The sequence below is a fragment of the Aquarana catesbeiana genome, linkage group LG09 (assembly GCF_042186555.1).
Source record: "Aquarana catesbeiana isolate 2022-GZ linkage group LG09, ASM4218655v1, whole genome shotgun sequence".
Lineage (NCBI taxonomy): Eukaryota > Metazoa > Chordata > Amphibia > Anura > Ranidae > Aquarana > Aquarana catesbeiana.
Window position 1 is genome coordinate 15489253 of NC_133332.1, and position 17854 is coordinate 15507106.

General features: G+C 44.3%; 1 long non-coding RNA gene across 3 annotated transcripts in view; it reads right to left on the reverse strand.

The window, feature by feature from the left end:
• The window catches only part of LOC141107411 (uncharacterized), a 41666-nt gene that overhangs the window by 23384 nt on the left and 428 nt on the right, over positions 1-17854 (reverse strand). For all 3 annotated transcript variants that reach the window (XR_012235891.1, XR_012235890.1, XR_012235889.1), the window contains exon 2: positions 14852-14951. This is a non-coding gene — a long non-coding RNA (uncharacterized lncRNA). The remainder of the gene's footprint in view (positions 1-14851; positions 14952-17854) is intronic.

Consider the following 17854-nt stretch of genomic DNA (forward strand, 5'->3'; position numbering starts at 1 on the left):
TTTAGCAGTAGACCTCCTCTGTAAATCTAAAGTGGTAACCTGTAAAGGCTTTTAAAGGCTTTTAAAAATGTATTTATTTTGTTGCCACTGCACGTTTGTGCGCAATTGTAAAGCATGTCATGTTTGGTATCCATGTACTCGGCCTAAGATCATCTTTTTTATTTCATCAAACATTTGGGCAATATAGTGTGTTTTAGTGCATTAAAATGTAAAAAAGTGTGTTTTTTCCCCAAAAAATGCGTTTGAAAAATCGCTGCGCAAATACTGTGTGAAAAAAAAAAATTAAACACCCACCATTTTAATCTGTAGGGCATTTGCTTTAAAAAAATATATAATGTGTGGGGGTTCAAAGTAATTTTCTTGCAAAAAAAAATAATTTTTTCATGTAATCAAAAAGTGTCAGAAAGGGCATTGTCTTCAAGTGGTTAGAAGAGTGGGTGATGTGTGACATAAGCTTCTAAATGTTGTGCATAAAATGCCAGGACAGTTCAAACCCCCCCCCCAAATGACCCCATTTTGGAAAGTAGACACCCCAAGCTATTTGCTGAGAGGCATGTCGAGTCCATGGAATATTTTATATTGTGACACAAGTTGCGGGAAAGAGACAAATTTTTTTTTTTTTTTTTTTTTTTGCACAAAGTTGTCACTAAATTATATATTGCTCAAACATGCCATGGGAATATGTGAAATTACACCCCAAAATACATTCTGCTGCTTCTCCTGAGTACGGAGATACCACATGTGTGAGACTTTTTGGGAGCCTAGCCGCGTATGGGACCCCGAAAACCAAGCACCGCCTTCAGGCTTTCTAAGGGCGTAAATTTTTGATTTCACTCTTCACTGCCTATCACAGTTTCGGAGGCCATGGAATGCCCAGGTGGCACAAACCCCCCCCAAATGACCCCATTTTGGAAAGTAGACACCCAAAGCTATTTGCTGAGCGGTATAGTGAGTATTTTGCAGACCTCACTTTTTGTCACAAAGTTTTGAAAATTAAAAAAAGAAAAAAAAAATTTTTTTTTTTGTCTTTCTTCATTTTCAAAAACAAATGAGAGCTGCAAAATACTCACCATGCCTCTCAGCAAATAGCTTGGGGTGTCTACTTTCCAAAATGGGGTCATTTGGGGGGGTTTGTGCCACCTGGGCATTCCATGACCTCCGAAACTGTGATAGGCAGTGAAGAGTGAAATCAAAAATGTACACCCTTAGAAATCCTGAAGGCGGTGATTGGTTTTCGGGGTCCCGTACGCGGCTAGGCTCCTAAAAAGTCCCACACATGTGGTATCCCCATACTCAGGAGAAGCAGCAGAATGTATTTTGGGGTGCAATTCCACATATGCCCATGACCTGTGTGAGCAATATATCATTTAGTGACAACTTTGTGCAAAAAAAAAAAAATAAATAAATAAATTGTCACTTTCCCGCAACTTGTGTCAAAATATAAAATATTCCATGGACTCAACATGCCTCTCAGCAAATAGCTTGGGGTGTCTACTTTCCAAAATGGGGTCATTTGGGGGGGTTTGTGCCATCTGGGCATTTTATGGCCTTCAAAACTGTGATAGGTAGTGAGGAGTAAAATCAAAAATGTACGCCCTTAGAAATCCTGAAGGCGGTGATTGGTTTTCGGGGCCCCGTATGCGGCTAGGCTCCCAAAAAGTCCCACACATGTGGTATCCCCATACTCAGGAGAAGCAGCTAAATGTATTTTGGGGTGCAATTCCACATATGCCCATGGCCTGTGTGAGCAATATATCATTTAGTGACAACTTTTTGTAATTTTTTTTTTTTTTTTGTCATTATTCAATCACTTGGGACAAAAAAAATGAATATTCAATGGGCTCAACATGCCTCTCAGCAATTTCCTTGGGGTGTCTACTTTCCAAAATGGGGTCATTTGTGGGGGTTTTGTACTGCCCTGCCATTTTAGCACCTCAAGAAACGACATAGGCAGTCATAAATTAAAGGCTGTGTAAATTCCAGAAAATGTACCCTAGATTGTAGGCGCTATAACTTTTGCGCAAACCAATAAATATACACTTATTGACATTTTTTTTACCAAAGACATGTGGCCAAATACATTTTGGCCTAAATGTATGACTAAAATTGAGTTTATTGGATTTTTTTTAGAACAAAAAGTAGAAAATATCATTTTTTTTCAAAATTTTCGGTCTTTTTCCGTGTATAGCGCAAAAAATAAAAACGGCAGAGGTGATCAAATACCATCAAAAGAAAGCTCTATTTGTGGGAAGAAAAGGACGCAAATTTCGTTTGGTTACAGCATTGCATGACCGCGCAATTAGCAGTTAAAGCGACGCAGTGCCAATTTGTAAAAAGTGCTCTGGTCAGGAAGGGGGTAAATCCTTCCGGGGCTGAAGTGGTTAAAGTAATTGTACACCCTCCATATACCCAGTGAAGTGACTGGCCTTGGGTGATAGAGATTAAACAAATCCGTCTACATAAGTTGTACCTATTTATCTACAGCCATCTGTCCTCTACAGACTTGTAAACCTCAGAATTTACACAAAATCTATCGGCATTTCTCAGAATCACAAAGCAGGGGGTGGGGTCCTGAATTCACATAATGAATGGCTCAGGAAGAAGAACACTGAGTCCTGATTGGAGATAAGGGACCCAGGACCCCCCCTTCCACACACTACAAGGAGAACAAGCACAGCTATTGTTGTCAATCACAGGCTGTGTGCTGGAGCTCTCCTCTCTAGCCATCATATTTCTCTTGGTATCAGGAAAAGCTGTCAGAATTGAGTCCTGTAGATGAAAGAGGAACCAGACAGCAGAGAGAAATCACACAAACTGCTTTGGATAGAAACAAGTACACAGTATAGAAGGATGTACTTTGTTCATATTTCATGTCTGAGGTTTACAACCATTTTATATGTCCATAGATTCTGTATAACATCAATAAATGATATGTAAATAGCAGGAATAGAAATAATTGTTTAATCGTTTTTTTTTCTCCCCAGAAGCAAAAAATGACCCAACCACCGATGAAATAGAGCTGACTCTAGTGGTTTTATCCTTCAGTGAGAGCGAGGAAACCCCAGTGGCTTCAATCACCACACAGACTGGGCCAACTCCACAGGATGAAACCACAAAGGACAAGGAAACTGAAGTGATCCCATCCACCGAGGATGAGGACTCAGAAGTGATCCCATCCACCGAGGATGAGGACTCAGAAGAGATCCTAACCACCGAGGATGAGGACTCAGAAGAGATCCTAACCACCGAGGATGAGGACTCAGAAGAGATCCTAACCACCGAGGATGAGGACTCAGAAGTGATCCCATCCACCGAGGATGAGGACGCAGAAGTGATCCCATCCAGCAAGAACAGGATAATACATGTCCTGCCGATCACCGAGGATCAGCAATTACAGGCCATGCCGATCACCAAGGATCAGCAATTACAGGCCATGCCGATCACCGAGGATCAGCAATTACAGGTAATGCCGATCACCGAGGATCAGCAATTACAGGCCATGCCGATCACCAAGGATCAGCAATTACAGGCCATGCCGATCACCAAGGATCAGCAATTACAGGCCATGCCGATCACCAACGACCAGCAGTTACAGGCCATGCCGATCACCAAGGATCAGCAATTACAGGCCATGCCAATCACCAAGGATCAGCAATTACAGGCCATGCCGATCACCAAGGATCAGCAATTACAGGCCATGCCGATCACCGAGGATCAGCAATTACAGGCCATGCCGATCACCAAGGACCAACAAATACAGGTGACTCTATTCACCAAAGAGAGATGGATATATAGGTCTTCATCAGATGAAGCCTCTTTCAACAGGGACATTGAGAGTAAGAAATCTTTAGGTACTCCAATGCCCAGCAACACAGTCCATGGGACAATTTCATCGGTCCCATCCGGCGCAGAGGAGGAGACATTTTCACAGGTCTCATCCGGCGCAGAGGAGGAGACATTTTCACCGGTCCCATCCGGCGCAGAGGAGGAGACATTTTCACCGGTCCCATCCGGCGCAGAGGAGGAGACATTGTCACCGGTCCCATCCGGCGCAGAGGATAGGACATGTAGGGTTGCGTTGGAAGATTTTACCATCCATAAAAAACTTGGACAAGGGGCCTTTGGGAAGGTGATGTTGGCCTCCCATCCCTCCAATCAACAGAAGGTGGCGATGAAGATGATTGAACTGGGAAAATGTAATCGTGTCCATGAAAATGAAGAGTATAACATACTGGACAAATGCGATGACCAGCCATATATCACTCGTCTGTATTTAACATTCCAAACAGAGGTAAGTCTTTTTATCTCCCAGTTTTTTTTTATCCTATTCCTGTACTTTACCCCCAGCCTTCCTATATTCCTCCACAAAGTGAAATCTTACTTGTCTCTAATGTAACCTTTATCTCTTATTTTCAAACAGACTCATCTAGTCTTTGCCATGGAATTCCTGAGTGGCGGGACTCTACGGGAACTGATGGAGGCTTCAGCTCCATTTCCAGACAACATGATAAGGTAAGTCCAATGACCGGGTTGTGATGGCGTTGGGGGTGGCTGACCAATGAGAACAGGCAGTGACACAACCAGGCCACTCCCACTGAGCCCCGTCCATCTAAACCCCTATGTACTATAGGGGGAAGTCTCTTCATTTTTACCTTTTATTGGTCTGTGATGATTCTAAATGCTAATTCATATTTTTCTTTCTCCTTCAGATGTCTCACTGCCGAGATTATTTGCGGCATGCAATACCTCCATGATCGTGCGGTTGTCCATAGGTAAGTATTAAATTAGCTGACTAACAATCCCCCCTTGGCTTCTGGTTTTATTGAATCAGGAAGACTTCCCAGTTGCGCTGTCTCCTTCCATCGGCTGTAGAAGTCTCCCTGCTCATGCCATATTCTGCCTAATGGAGGATTTATATAAAATCCAGCAAGAGGAGTAAGACCTCCTCATGATGTATATAGCAGGTGGGCGGAGCTGGGAATTCTGGGACAGAGGTCTTCCTGTAGGCAGATATAGGAGAAGCCAATGTCCACCCTTTCTTTATTATAATGTGGGATATGCAGGGCTAACGGTTCACTTCTTTTCTTCACAGAGATCTCAAACCCGAGAACATTCTCCTGGACAGCGACGGTCACATCAGGATCGGTGATTTTGGTATCGCAGTGGCCGGAGTCATTGAGAACGTTAAGGTCGTAGGATATGCGGGTACACCCGGTTACATGGCCCCAGAGGTAAGATTCTTGATTTTAGACTGAATTGTAATATTTACTACGGAATATAGAGAAGAGATTAAGGGGCTCCGCTTTCATTAAGGCCACATTCACACATGGACATTTTGAAACTTGACTTCCAAATACCCAGGTGTGAATGACAAATCGCACAATGTACATTTCAGACGCCATTTTTTTGAATCCCACCTAAAAAATGCGGTGAGGTTCTGCCGCGATTGTCACGTGATCAACTGCGCTGCAATTGTGGTAAACGCATTGCGTGAAGCATGCTGCCTAAAAGAAGTTCCTGAACTTTTATTTGGGCGACAACCTTCACTTGATGTGCAGCTCAAAATGCCAATGTATGAATGCAGACTAAATGGATAGGGTTAGACCCTCTCTCAGGTTTTTATTGGTGTCCTCATTAGGGAAGTCACACTCTTTATGTGTACTGGTGACCATTGTTAGCGAGAAAGAAAATACAGCAGGATGCAAAATGTTACAGCTGTCCCCAGAACAGGAATAGAGGAAAGTCTTCCAATGGTGACACCTGTTTGGGGATAAGATCCTAAGAGTAGAGTTTCTCTCACTTTGGGAGAATTCCTTTGACTTCCTCTTGAATCCCGGGGACAGGAAGTGAAGGGAAATTCCCCCAATGGCACACAGACAGCAAAAAATAAACTGGCAGGGGTCTCAACCCTTCCGTACTCTATCCAAAATGTAGAAAACAAAAGTTTTGACTATATATAAATGTTAAGCCCCACCTCCAACATTCACAAGCTCCGCCTTAGTTTGATGTATTTTGAGCACAATTTTAGGACTCCTGGGAGGCTTCATACATCACATATGTCAGCATGGAGTCCCGTCTAGCCTTTGCCTGGCCTAGGAATGTTCTCATCCTTTTTTCTCTCCTTGTGTTTCTACAGATCATAAAAGGGGAACCATACGACGCCACAGCGGACTATTACTCCTTAGGAGAGATGGTGAATGAGATGTCTATTAGCGCGCATCAGATCAGACAGATCAAGAAACTCCAGGAGACTGCGCCAGGACGTCCCGAGAACCGAGTTCGTCCAAATGACAGGAATGTTCACCTCGAGGATCTCATAACTATGGTGAGTATACACAGCTTTACCTTCTCTTTACAGACAAAACCCTTTCCAGGTTATACAGACCTTGTTAGGAGTTCAGAACACACAACTCTACATTCTTCCCACCACACATTCATGTGGGTCATAGCAATACTTTTATCACACTGACTGCTTAGTGGAAGGATCTGCCTTCACTTATATTCACCCTGAGCATGTACTATACCAGGTACCATGCTACAACCCCATCCAATCATAACATAGTGGCGGGTTTACAAGCAAAATCAAGGAAGCTGAAATATGTCACTGTCAGAATCAAAGATTACAATGGGGAGTTCTATTGGTCACATATTGTTGTTGTTCTCACTGTGTTTCTTATCATATTTCTTTCTTTTTTACAGCTCTTATGGGAAGACCAGGAAACACGGGCATACATGGTACGTGACATCAGACGCCACCCATTTTTCAAGACAACTGACTGGGACGAGGTGGAGAAAGGAACGTCACCCGCAGCATTTACACCACAGCCGGTAAGTATATGAATAATGGAGGGTCCATGTATATTGGGGGAGGGGAGATTATTCAGCAGCATCTAAGATGTGTTTTTTGTACAGAATTCTCACATTTGTGATTTTGCAATCACCGCACAATCACATGGTCTGGGGACTTGTCTGAAGGAATTCTGTTTATTATTGGTGATAATTATTATGCATGTGTCAGGCACACAGCTTAATCCCACCAGAAACACACTTCCTGTCCTGGGGCGACAGCACAGAGTCACTGTATCTATATATACACACGTCAAGAATGTGTTAATGCAGTGCAGTGCTACTTCTGATCACTAGAGGGAGCTAGGGTTGAAGGATCCCTCTTGGGGTATTTGCTGCACCTCGGAGGGGTTGGGCTCACCAAGCTTTGTCACCATTTACTGTATCAATCTGGAACACTAACGAATGTTATTTTCTCCTTCCAGATTCTCGAACAAACAGAAGATTTAAATATGAATATGGAGGAATTTCTGGCCAATGAAGAACGAGAGATTGAGAATAAACGCAAAGACGTTTCCTGCATCAAAAAAGAAGTCCCTGAAAAATGGAGGAGCCTGGATTTTTTTCTCTGCACCGTGGACTCGGAAAGCTCCACCGAAAGCTCCAACGAAGACAGCGAATTTTGAAGAAGTCAGACTTGTAAGATCCACACACCCAGACAATACAGGGAGGAGTCTAAATGGCATGGCTTGAACCACTTAAAGTGGAACTATACTCCCCTCCCCTCACACCCCCGCCGCCCTCAAAATCTTCACCTCTCCGTCTTCTAGGTTCCAGATCTTCAGCCATCTTGATCGACTGACCATGAGTTTAGACTGAGCGCACCCTCTACGCCTGCAGCCGTCCGACAACATAGCTAGACAGGTACTCTCCTGAGACAAGCAGCGGCAAGAGGAATGCAGAAGGAATGGGGGGGCATTCCCTCTGCATTCCTCTTGTCACCATTTATCTCAGGAAAGTGCCTAGAGCTGAGAAAAGTGGACATCTCCTTCCTAGGCATGTTGTTTGGGGGAAGTGTGGGGGCACCAAGCCTGACTACATAGCTAGGAAGGAGACAGGAACTCTCCGGAGACAAGTGGTGGCAAGAGGAATGTCTCAGGAAAGTTCTGAGGCTGCGCTCAGTCTGACCTCATGACTAGTCAATCAAGTTGGCTGAAGATCTGGAACCTAGAAGACGGTGAAGATTTTGAGGGTGGCGGGGGTGTGAGGGGAGGCGAGTATAGGTCCATTTTAAGTGGTTCAAGGCATGCCATTTAAACTCCTCCCCCATAGCCCGCTCCTCCTCCACATTTCCTGCCAATTGTATGTGCAGCAGTGACACTGGCAGTGATTGGGATAGGTTGCTCCCTAGAGGGGTGGAGTCTGAGATTAAGACCTCTTTCTAAATGGCCTTCTGGATTGTGGGGCCTTCAGTTGGGGTCCCATCTCTACATTCTGAGCAATGTACAGGTGAATGGACATTCTAGACTGATGATTCAGGGATTATCCGATCGCCTTATGGGGTCAGGAAGGAATTTTACCCCTTTGGAGATAATATGACCAAAGGGGGTTTTCGCCTTCCTCTGAATCATCATAAGGTTTAGGGTTAGCTAGATAGATATAGGGGGGGTGGGGGGTGGGGGGGGGGGTGAGTGAGAGATGGAAAGATATTAGATGGATAAAAAATAAAATATATATAGATATTAGATACATAGACAGATAAAGTATAGATAGATATAGGGGGGGGGGTGAGTGATAGACAGACAGATAATAGATAGAGAGCAAAGCTCCAGTGGCCTAATGGTTAAGGCACTGGCCTCGGCCAGGGATTGTGGGTTCGAGTCCCACCTGGGGCGATATCTTTCTTATCTCTTATACCAGGATGAAGGGAGGATAAAAAATAAAACCATCAAGTAGGAGGAGATCTACCTCTCTGTGCTTTGTGTTTCAGTCCCAGAAGTTAATTTTCCTGACACCTTAACAATATATGTGTGCAATCACTATCTGACGCTGGGGCAGACTCCATGGATCACTTGGTCTTTTTCTGCCCTCACCTTGCTATGTTTCTTCCCCAGTGAACTCCACAAGAAAGGCCCCTCCTCCTCCCTACCTTAAAATGACATTTTTAATGCAGAAGAGACCTACTTTCTACTCTGTATTCAAGTTTCTTACCTGCCTGACCATAACCCCCAACATTGGTATTAGTGGGGACAGTAATTGCCCCAGCATGAGTGATCAATTGCAGCAATAATAACCCCCAACATTGTTGTCAGTGGCTGCAATCAGAGGAAGTTTGACTTACCTGTAATTTCCATATCTTAGAGCATTGTTTCTAAACCTTTTGCATGTCCTCTGCATTCCTCTTGTCACCATTTGTCTCAGGAAAGTGCCTAGAGCTGAGAAAAGTGGACATCCCCTTCCTAGGTATGTTGTTTGGGGGAAGTGTGGGGGCACCAAGCCTGACTACATAGCTAGGAAGGAGACAGGAACTCTCTGTAGACAAGCAGCGGCAAGAGGAATGCAGAAGGAGAGGGGGCATGTCTCCTGCATTCCTCTTATCATCGTTTGTCTCAGGAAAGTACAAAGGATGCGCTTAGTCTGGCTTCGTGACTAGTCAATCAAGATTGCTGAAGATCTGGAACCTAGAAGACGGTGAAATGAAGATTTCGAGGGTGGCAGGGGAGGCGAGTATAGTTCTACTTTAAGTGGTTCAAGGCATGCCATTTAGACTCCTCCCCCAGAGCCCGCTCCTCCTCCACATTTCCTGCCAATTGTATGTGCAGCAGTGACTCTGGCAGTGATTGGGGTAGGTTGCTCCCTGGAGGGGTGGAGTTTGAGATCAGACCTCTTTCTAAATGACCTTCTGGATTGTGGGCCCTTGATGTTGGGGTCCCGTCTCTACATTCTGAGCAATGTACAGGGAGATGAACTGGACACTCTAGACTGATGATTCAGGGATTATCCGATCGCCTTATGGGGTCAGGAAGGAATTTTTCCCCCTTTGGAGATAATATGACCGGGGGGGGGGGGGTAGCCTTCCTCTGAATTATCAGAAGGTTTAGGGTTCAGTAGAGAACACTGACTGACCTCTGGTGTCCATCAAAGCCCTAGAATAATTTCATTCTATGGATTTATCTCCGATAAAAATTGGTTGGATACTAATTTTGTACATTTCATAAAATAATAAACCCCGCCCCCCAAAACAAACAAAAAAAGCAAAACACAAGCAAAGCCCTGGTGGCCTAACGGATAAGGCACTGGCATCCTAAGTCAGGGATTGTGGGTTCGAGTCCCACCTGGGGTGCTTGTTTCTTTTCTGAACAAAGAATACAGACAGAGAACTGACACGCCGCCTGAGAACTTCATTAAATAATTAGAAACCATAAAGACAATTAACACCTTGGTCAGGAGTGTATTGTGTATATTATGTAGCGTGCAGAGGTCAGGAGTATATAATGTATAGAGTGCAGAGGTAAGGAGTATATAATGTATAGAGTGCAGAGGTAAGGAGTATATAATGTATAGAGTGCAGAGGTCAGGAATATATAATGTATAGAGTGCAGTGGTAAGGAGTATAGGATATGCAGAGTGCAGAGACCAGCAGTATACAATGTATAGAGTGCAGAGGTCAGCAGTATATAATGTATAGAGTGCAGAGGTCAGCAGTATATAATGTATAGAGTGCAGAGGTAAGGAGTATATAATGTATAGAGTGCAGAGGTCAGCAGTATATAATGTATAGAGTGCAGAGGTCAGCAGTATATAATGTATAGAGTGCAGAGGTCAGCAGTATATAATGTATAGAGTGCAGAGGTCAGGAGTATATAATGTATAGAGTGCAAAGGTCAGCAGTATACAATATATAGAGTGCAGAAGTAAGGAGTATATAATGTGCAGAGTGCAGGGATCAGGAGTACAGTTGTGCTCAAAAGTTTGCCCTCCCCTGGCAGAAATATTGAAATTTTGGCATTGATAATAAATTTTATATCATTATCCACTATTTTATATTTTATTTATGGATATTCATCATATAAAGCCATTTATTATCACATCCTTATTTGGCTCCTTTGTAACCACTTCAATATCGGGGCACCTTCACCTCATTCCTGCTCAGTGCTGTCGCACTTTGAATGACAATTGCGCGGTCATGCAACATGTAACGATATTACATTTTTCACAGAAATAGAGCTTTCTTTTGGTGGTATTTAAACACCACTGTTCTTTTTTTTTACTTTTTGCTAAATAAACAAATAATAAAAGACCAAAATTTTAGAAAAAAATGTGTTTTTCCTTGTTTCTCTTATAACATTTTGCAACCTTTCCTCATCAATTTAGGATAAAATGTATTCTTCTACATTTCTTTGGTGAAAATAACACAAATCAGTGTATATTATTTAGTCTGTAGGAAAGTCCACAAACTATGATATATATACTGTATATCTGAAAATCGATCATTCCTGAGGCCCGAAAACGCCAGGACCGTACAAATAACTCCTTTTTGGAAAGTAGACAGTCCAAGGTATTTAGTAGGATGCTTTGCGAGTTTATTGAAGCTGTAATTTTTTTGTCACAATTATTTGGAAAATAATGATGAATGAATGATGTTTTTTTCACAATTTTTTTTTTTACATACTGTGATCAGTGCAGTACAGCCTCATCATATAACTGGTGTGGCGGTGATCGGGGACACTGACTGGTGACAGTATGGAAATAAAAAAGTAATATATATTTTTTCCTTTGTTTTTTATTGCATTTTTTTTCTTTTGATTATGATTTTTTAACACACTGTGACCAGAGCAATACAGTGTTACCATAGTAACATAGTAACATAGTAACACTCTACTACTCTGAGGAAGTGATCAGTGATTATTATTTTTTGCGCATAAAAATTGCTTCTACCAATGAATTTCATTGGTATAAACAACCATTTTTACTGTATGAAAATTATTCATTCAGTGAGTATTGTGAGTAGCTGTGATTGACCACAGGTAATCACGTTGCACAGATGTGCTGTGATCAACCCTGTCTGTACCATGTGATCACTGTGACCAATCACAGCAAGCAACACAATTGTACAAAATGGATGGCATGAAAGGAAGCCATCCATTGTTTACAACTGTCATATGATCTGCTGTGATTGGTCACAGCGATCACATGGTACTGGCAGCGGGCCGGTACAGTGATCTGTCATTGGCAGTGTCCGGTATACACCATCGCTGACAGATCGCACCCGCAGCGTGGCAGCAAGCAAAACGCTTGCTGTGGGGACACTCAGGCGTGCTCGCTCCCACGCCGGCTCTATGTGTCCCCTCCCTTCTCACTGCCATGACTGACAGCAATGGCTTCCTCTGCTTTCTCTGAGCCAATGAGGAAGAAGAGAGCCAGGAGAGCCACTGCTCTCGTGCACATCGCTGGATGAAGATGTGGTTCAGGTAAGCATTGTCTCCATCAGGGTCCCCCTCCTACATCAATGTACCCATCAGGGTCCCCTCCTACATCAATGTACCCATCAGGGTCCCCTCTTACATCAATTTACCAATCAGAGTGCCTCCTTACATCAACTGTTCCTATCAGAGGGCCTCATAGATCAGTGGATGCACTCTTAAAGCCCTGGGGGGGCACAGCCCACGACAGCACCCCCCTAGACCCAGTCCTGAATCTCATGTTTATGCACAGTTTCCACCCATTCATGCCCGGGGTACTTTAATAAAGGAGTTTAAAGGCAGAAGGTTTTTTACCCTAATGCATTCTATGCATTAAGATAAAAAAACCTTCTGTGTGTAGCAGCCTCCCCAGCACCTCCCGATTACCTACCTGAGCTTCTTTTATCCCCAGAAAAGTCCACGACCCCCTCAGCCATCCAGTACATTCCTCCTGATTGGCTGAGACAGAGCAGCGGCGCTATTGGCTCCCGCGGCTGTCAAAGTCAGTCAGCCAATTAGGGGAGAGAGGGGGCGGGGTTCTGTGTCTAAATGGATACACGAAGCTCTGACTCGGCTTGGGTGACAACCTGTAGTAAGCTGCTGGCTGAGGGGCACTCAAAGGTGGGAGGGGCCAGGAGCAGCAAAGAGGGACCCGAGAAGAGGAGAATCGGGGCTGCTCTGTGCAAAACCAACTGCACAGAGGAGGCAAGTATAACATGTTTATTATTTTAAAATTTTTTTAAAAAGCGAGGCTTTACAATCAGTTTAACCTATTCCTATCTTGTTTTGTTTCCCCATTTTTTTTCTCTCTTCTTATGTTTAAAATTCAATTTTTGTTGGGTGGGGCTCCGGGGGGGGGGGGGTCCCAGTAGGAGGCCCAAGGTAAATTGGGCATAAGAGAACAGCCTGTTAAACTAAAGGACTTTAAATCTAAAAACTTACTGTTATTATTTGTTACAATGTTATTTGGTAGATCTGTATCATAAATAGAACAAAAAATTACAACCAACTCTATGGATTCAACGACCCCCCTATCCCCAAAGTTATGTCAAAGATTATATTCATAGGACCATGAATGATACTCCACAAACATCAAATATTAATGATAACACAGGAGGGGTGCCAAACTCAATTTCATTTTCACGCCACATCAGTAGTATGGTTGCCCTAAAAGGGGCATCTGGGGTGCGATACAGATTGAGTTCAGGGCTAACCATGAAGTGTCTCACCTGTGTCCATCATTGCAGCCTCACCCGTGTCCATCATTGCAGCCTCACCCGTGTCCATCATTGCAGCCTCACCCGTGTCCATCATTGCAGCCTCACCCGTGTCCATCATTGCAGCCTCACCCGTGTCCATCATTGCAGCCTCACCCGTGTCCATCATTGCAGCCTCACCCATGTCCATCATTGCAGCCTCACCCGTGTCCATCATTGCAGCCTCACCCGTGTCCATCATTGCAGCCTCACCCATGTCCATCATTGCAGCCTCACCTGTGTCCATCATTGCAGCCTCACCTGTGTCCATCATTGCAGCCTCACCTGTGTCCATCATTGCAGCCTCACCCGTGTCCATCATTGCAGCCTCACCCGTGTCCATCATTGCAGCCTCACCCGTGTCCATCATTGCAGCCTCACCTGTGCAGAGGGGGCGGCCGGACCATCATAGCGGAAGACGTGTGGAGGAAGAGGAGAGCCGGCTTGATCACAGAGCGGGGTTTGTCCGATGTAACAGCTTACATTAGAATTGCAGTCCGCGCGCCGTCACACACAGCCCCGCCCTCCTGACCCCTCACCTCTGACAGACAGAACGCCGGTCCAATGCCAGGGCGCGTTCTGTCTGTCACAGGTGAGGGGTCAGGAGGGCGGGGCTCTGTGTGATGGCGCGGACTGCAATTCTAATGTAAGCTGTTACATCAGGCAAACCCCGCTCTGTGATCAAGCCGGCTCTCCTCTTCCTCCACACGTCTTCCGCTATGATGATCCGGCCGCCCCCTCTCTTCCTCCACGCTCTCTTCCTCTGAGAGAACGGATCCCATTCATCCCAGCCTGTCGGCGGTGCTCGCACCCCTGCTCCTAGGCAGCCCAGCTCCTCGACAGCCCTCATTTTTTACTCGCAAAATGCGAGTAGGCGAGTAGAAAATTTGAGGGCTGGGTTTAGTACGGCTTTAGGCTGGGTTCATTACATCATATGTAATTCACACAGGAATCGCACCGCATTCCTGTGCCAATCACAAGTGATTATGTGCAGTGTGATTGGAGCCCATCATTTCATATGGCTCAAATCGCACTGCATCAGTACAAAAAAGGCGCTGGTACCTTTTTTTTTTTTTGCTGCACTGGAATCGGGTCGCATGGGAGTTCGTACCCAAGCGATACGATTTTAGCAAACGCACCGCTTTCTGCGACCTGCTTTTGGGGCATCGTTAAGTTTTAATTGCCACCCGCAGCAGATGCCATGAACAGAGTGCGATTGCTATGCGGAAAATGCAATGATTCCTCTGCGTTTCCCACATCACATCAGTGTAAACCCAGCATTAGGGTGGACTTTTCCCCCCATACAGCGCCACATACTGATATGATACATTGTTTTCTTTTACTTACAATTACTGGAATTTTGAGTGTTGTCACCCCGGGATCATGGATGTATCCTGGGAACTTCCTGTCACATGTTCCAGAAGTAAAAATGGCCGCTGTGATATGACTGAAGAGGAAAAGAAAAACAAACAATTACTAATCACTTCTACACAGGCCTTTTGTTATCTTACACTATATTACCAAAAGTATTGGGACGCCTGCCTTTACACACACATGAACTTTAATGACATCCCAGTCTTAGTCCGTAGGGTTCAATATTGAGTTGGCCCACCCTTTGCAGCTGCACAGAATTATGACCTCAACCCGATAGAACACCTTTGAGATGAATTAGAGCGGAGACTGCGAGCCGGGCCTTCTCGTCCAACATCAGTGCCTGACCTCACAAATGGGCTTCTGGAAGAATGGTCAAACATTCCCATAGACACACTCCTAAACCTTGTGGACGGCCTTCCCAGAAGAGTTGAAGCTGTTATAGTTGCAAAGGGTGGGCCAACTCAATATTGAACCCTCCGGACTAAGACTGGGATACCATTAAAGTTCATGTGTGTGTGAGAAGGCAGGCGTCCCAATACTTTTGGTAATATAGTGTATTTGTAATGAGGGAAGAGTTCCTCTTTAACCTCCTCCCGACGGGCGGACGTCCTGGACTTTCACTGGTTATATCGGGATGATGGGTGCAGCTAACAGGCATTATCCCGCTGTCTTTATTTTTCAGCCAGCGACTCTCTGTGTTGTAAAAGCCATCCTAGTAGCTAATTAGCCGCTGGATTGCTTTTAATGGGAAGCGGGGGGGGGGGGGGGGGGGAGTCCTCTCCTGCCGGAAACTATCCTGTGAAATCGGGGAGCCTGGAATCCTATCCAGCAGTGCCATTGGATTACCATAGAGCTGGCATTGGACCAAATGGTCCCCAGCCATCTCTATGCTCCTGGGAGGCCAGAAGGGACGCCGTGATGTCACTTCCGGTTCTGGCAGATGTAAACACTGACATTTATTTTTTTCTGGAAAGCAGAGATCAATGTATTTTCTTTTCTTTGATCTGATACTTTCCAGGGTAGAGGAGAGATGTGGGGGTCTTATAGACCCCAGATGTCTCTATAAAGAGGACCTGTCATGCCTTATTTCTATCACAATGGATATTTACATTTCTTGTGAAAGAAAATAAAGTGGTCAAAAAATAAAAAAAAAAATAAATAAAGGGACAATGTAAAAAAAAAAAAAAAAAAAAGTAAGGTGCCCCCATCCCCCCCGTGCTCACGCGCAGAAGCGAACGCATACGTAGGCCGGTGTTCGCACCACACATGTGAGGTATCGCTGCGACTGTAATAGTGAGAGCAATAATTCTAGTGATAGACCTCCTCTGTAACTCCAAACTGATAACCTGTAATAATTTTCTAGGTGTCGCCTATAGAGATTTCTAAGTAGCGTCTTTGTCGTCATTAGACGAACGTGCGCAATTTTAAAGTGCGACATGTTAGGTATCTTTTTACTCGGCATAACATCATCTTCTATATTTTACAAAAAAACTGGTATAAATAGTGTTTTTTTCATTAAATATTGATGCAACATAACATAAAAAAATTGCAACGCCCACCATTTTATTCCCTAGGGCCTCTGCTTTAAAAAAAAAATACACATAATGTTTCTAAGTAATTTTCTAGCAAAACAATGATGATTTGTGTCAATCAGTTGTGGCCCCGGAGCACCCAGCTGATGCTCAGTGATGTCCAAGCTACATATAAGATCTGAGCCCTGAAGGAGGAAAACGTTTAGCCCCCAAAACGCATTGGCCGTCCATCTTGTCTTGTTATGGGTGAACAATAACGTGAAAAGATTTGGGGCTCTTGGACCTTTGGTCCGGCGCCTCGATTAGACTTCTTATACGTGGATCTTAAACACTGGGTGACCTATTTATGGGGTGCTCGGTTCTTGCTGAGAGCGGTCCTCACCGGAGCCATGGTGTCCTGGATGGATCACGTCCATCAATCATCAGCTACTGATTGGTGGAATCTGGTGAACAGTAATCATAGGACAGGACTGAGGCGGCACTCACACCAAGACGATGGATGGCGATGTGTTATGTTGGCAACGCAGCACTAGAGACGGAAAATCAGACATGAGCAATTTCCAGTGACGCAGAACACGGCGGGTGTGATCCCTCATTGGGCTGCCACTGACAGCGACTGTCACTGCGAGACATAAATGTGTTCCTGCGATGTGTGAGAACCTCCCATAGAAGGGGCACCATGGGAAAGAACAACCGACACACCATGGATCCACCCAGTCAGCTTCACAACTGATAGAGACCCTCATAATAATAGAACCCGATAGAGACCCTCATAATAATAGAACCTAATAGAGACCCCCATAATAATAGAACCTGATAGAGACCCTCATAATAATAGAACCTGATAGAGACCCCCATAATAATAGAACCTAATAGAGACCCCCATAATAATAGAACCTGATAGAGACCCTCATAATAATAGAACCTGATAGAGACCCCCATAATAATAGAACCTGATAGAGACCCTCATAATAATAGAACCCGATAGAGACCCTCATAATAATAGAACCTGATAGAGACCCCCATAATAATAGAACCCGATAGAGACCCCCATAATAATAGAACATATAGAGACCCCCATAATAATAGAACCCGATAGAGACCCTCATAATAATAGAACCTGATAGAGACCCTCATAATAATAAAACCTGATAGAGACCCCCATAATAATAGAACCCGATAGAGACCCTCATAATAATAGAACCTGATAGAGACCCCCATAATAATAGAACCCGATAGAGACCCCTATAATAATAGAACCTGATAGAGACCCTCATAATAATAGAACCTGATAGAGACCCCCATAATAATAGAACCTGATAGAGACCCTCATAATAATAGAACCTGAGAAGAGACCCTCATAATAATAGAACCCGATAGAGACCCTCATAATAATAGAACCTGATAGAGACCCCCATAATAATAGAACCTGATAGAGACCCTC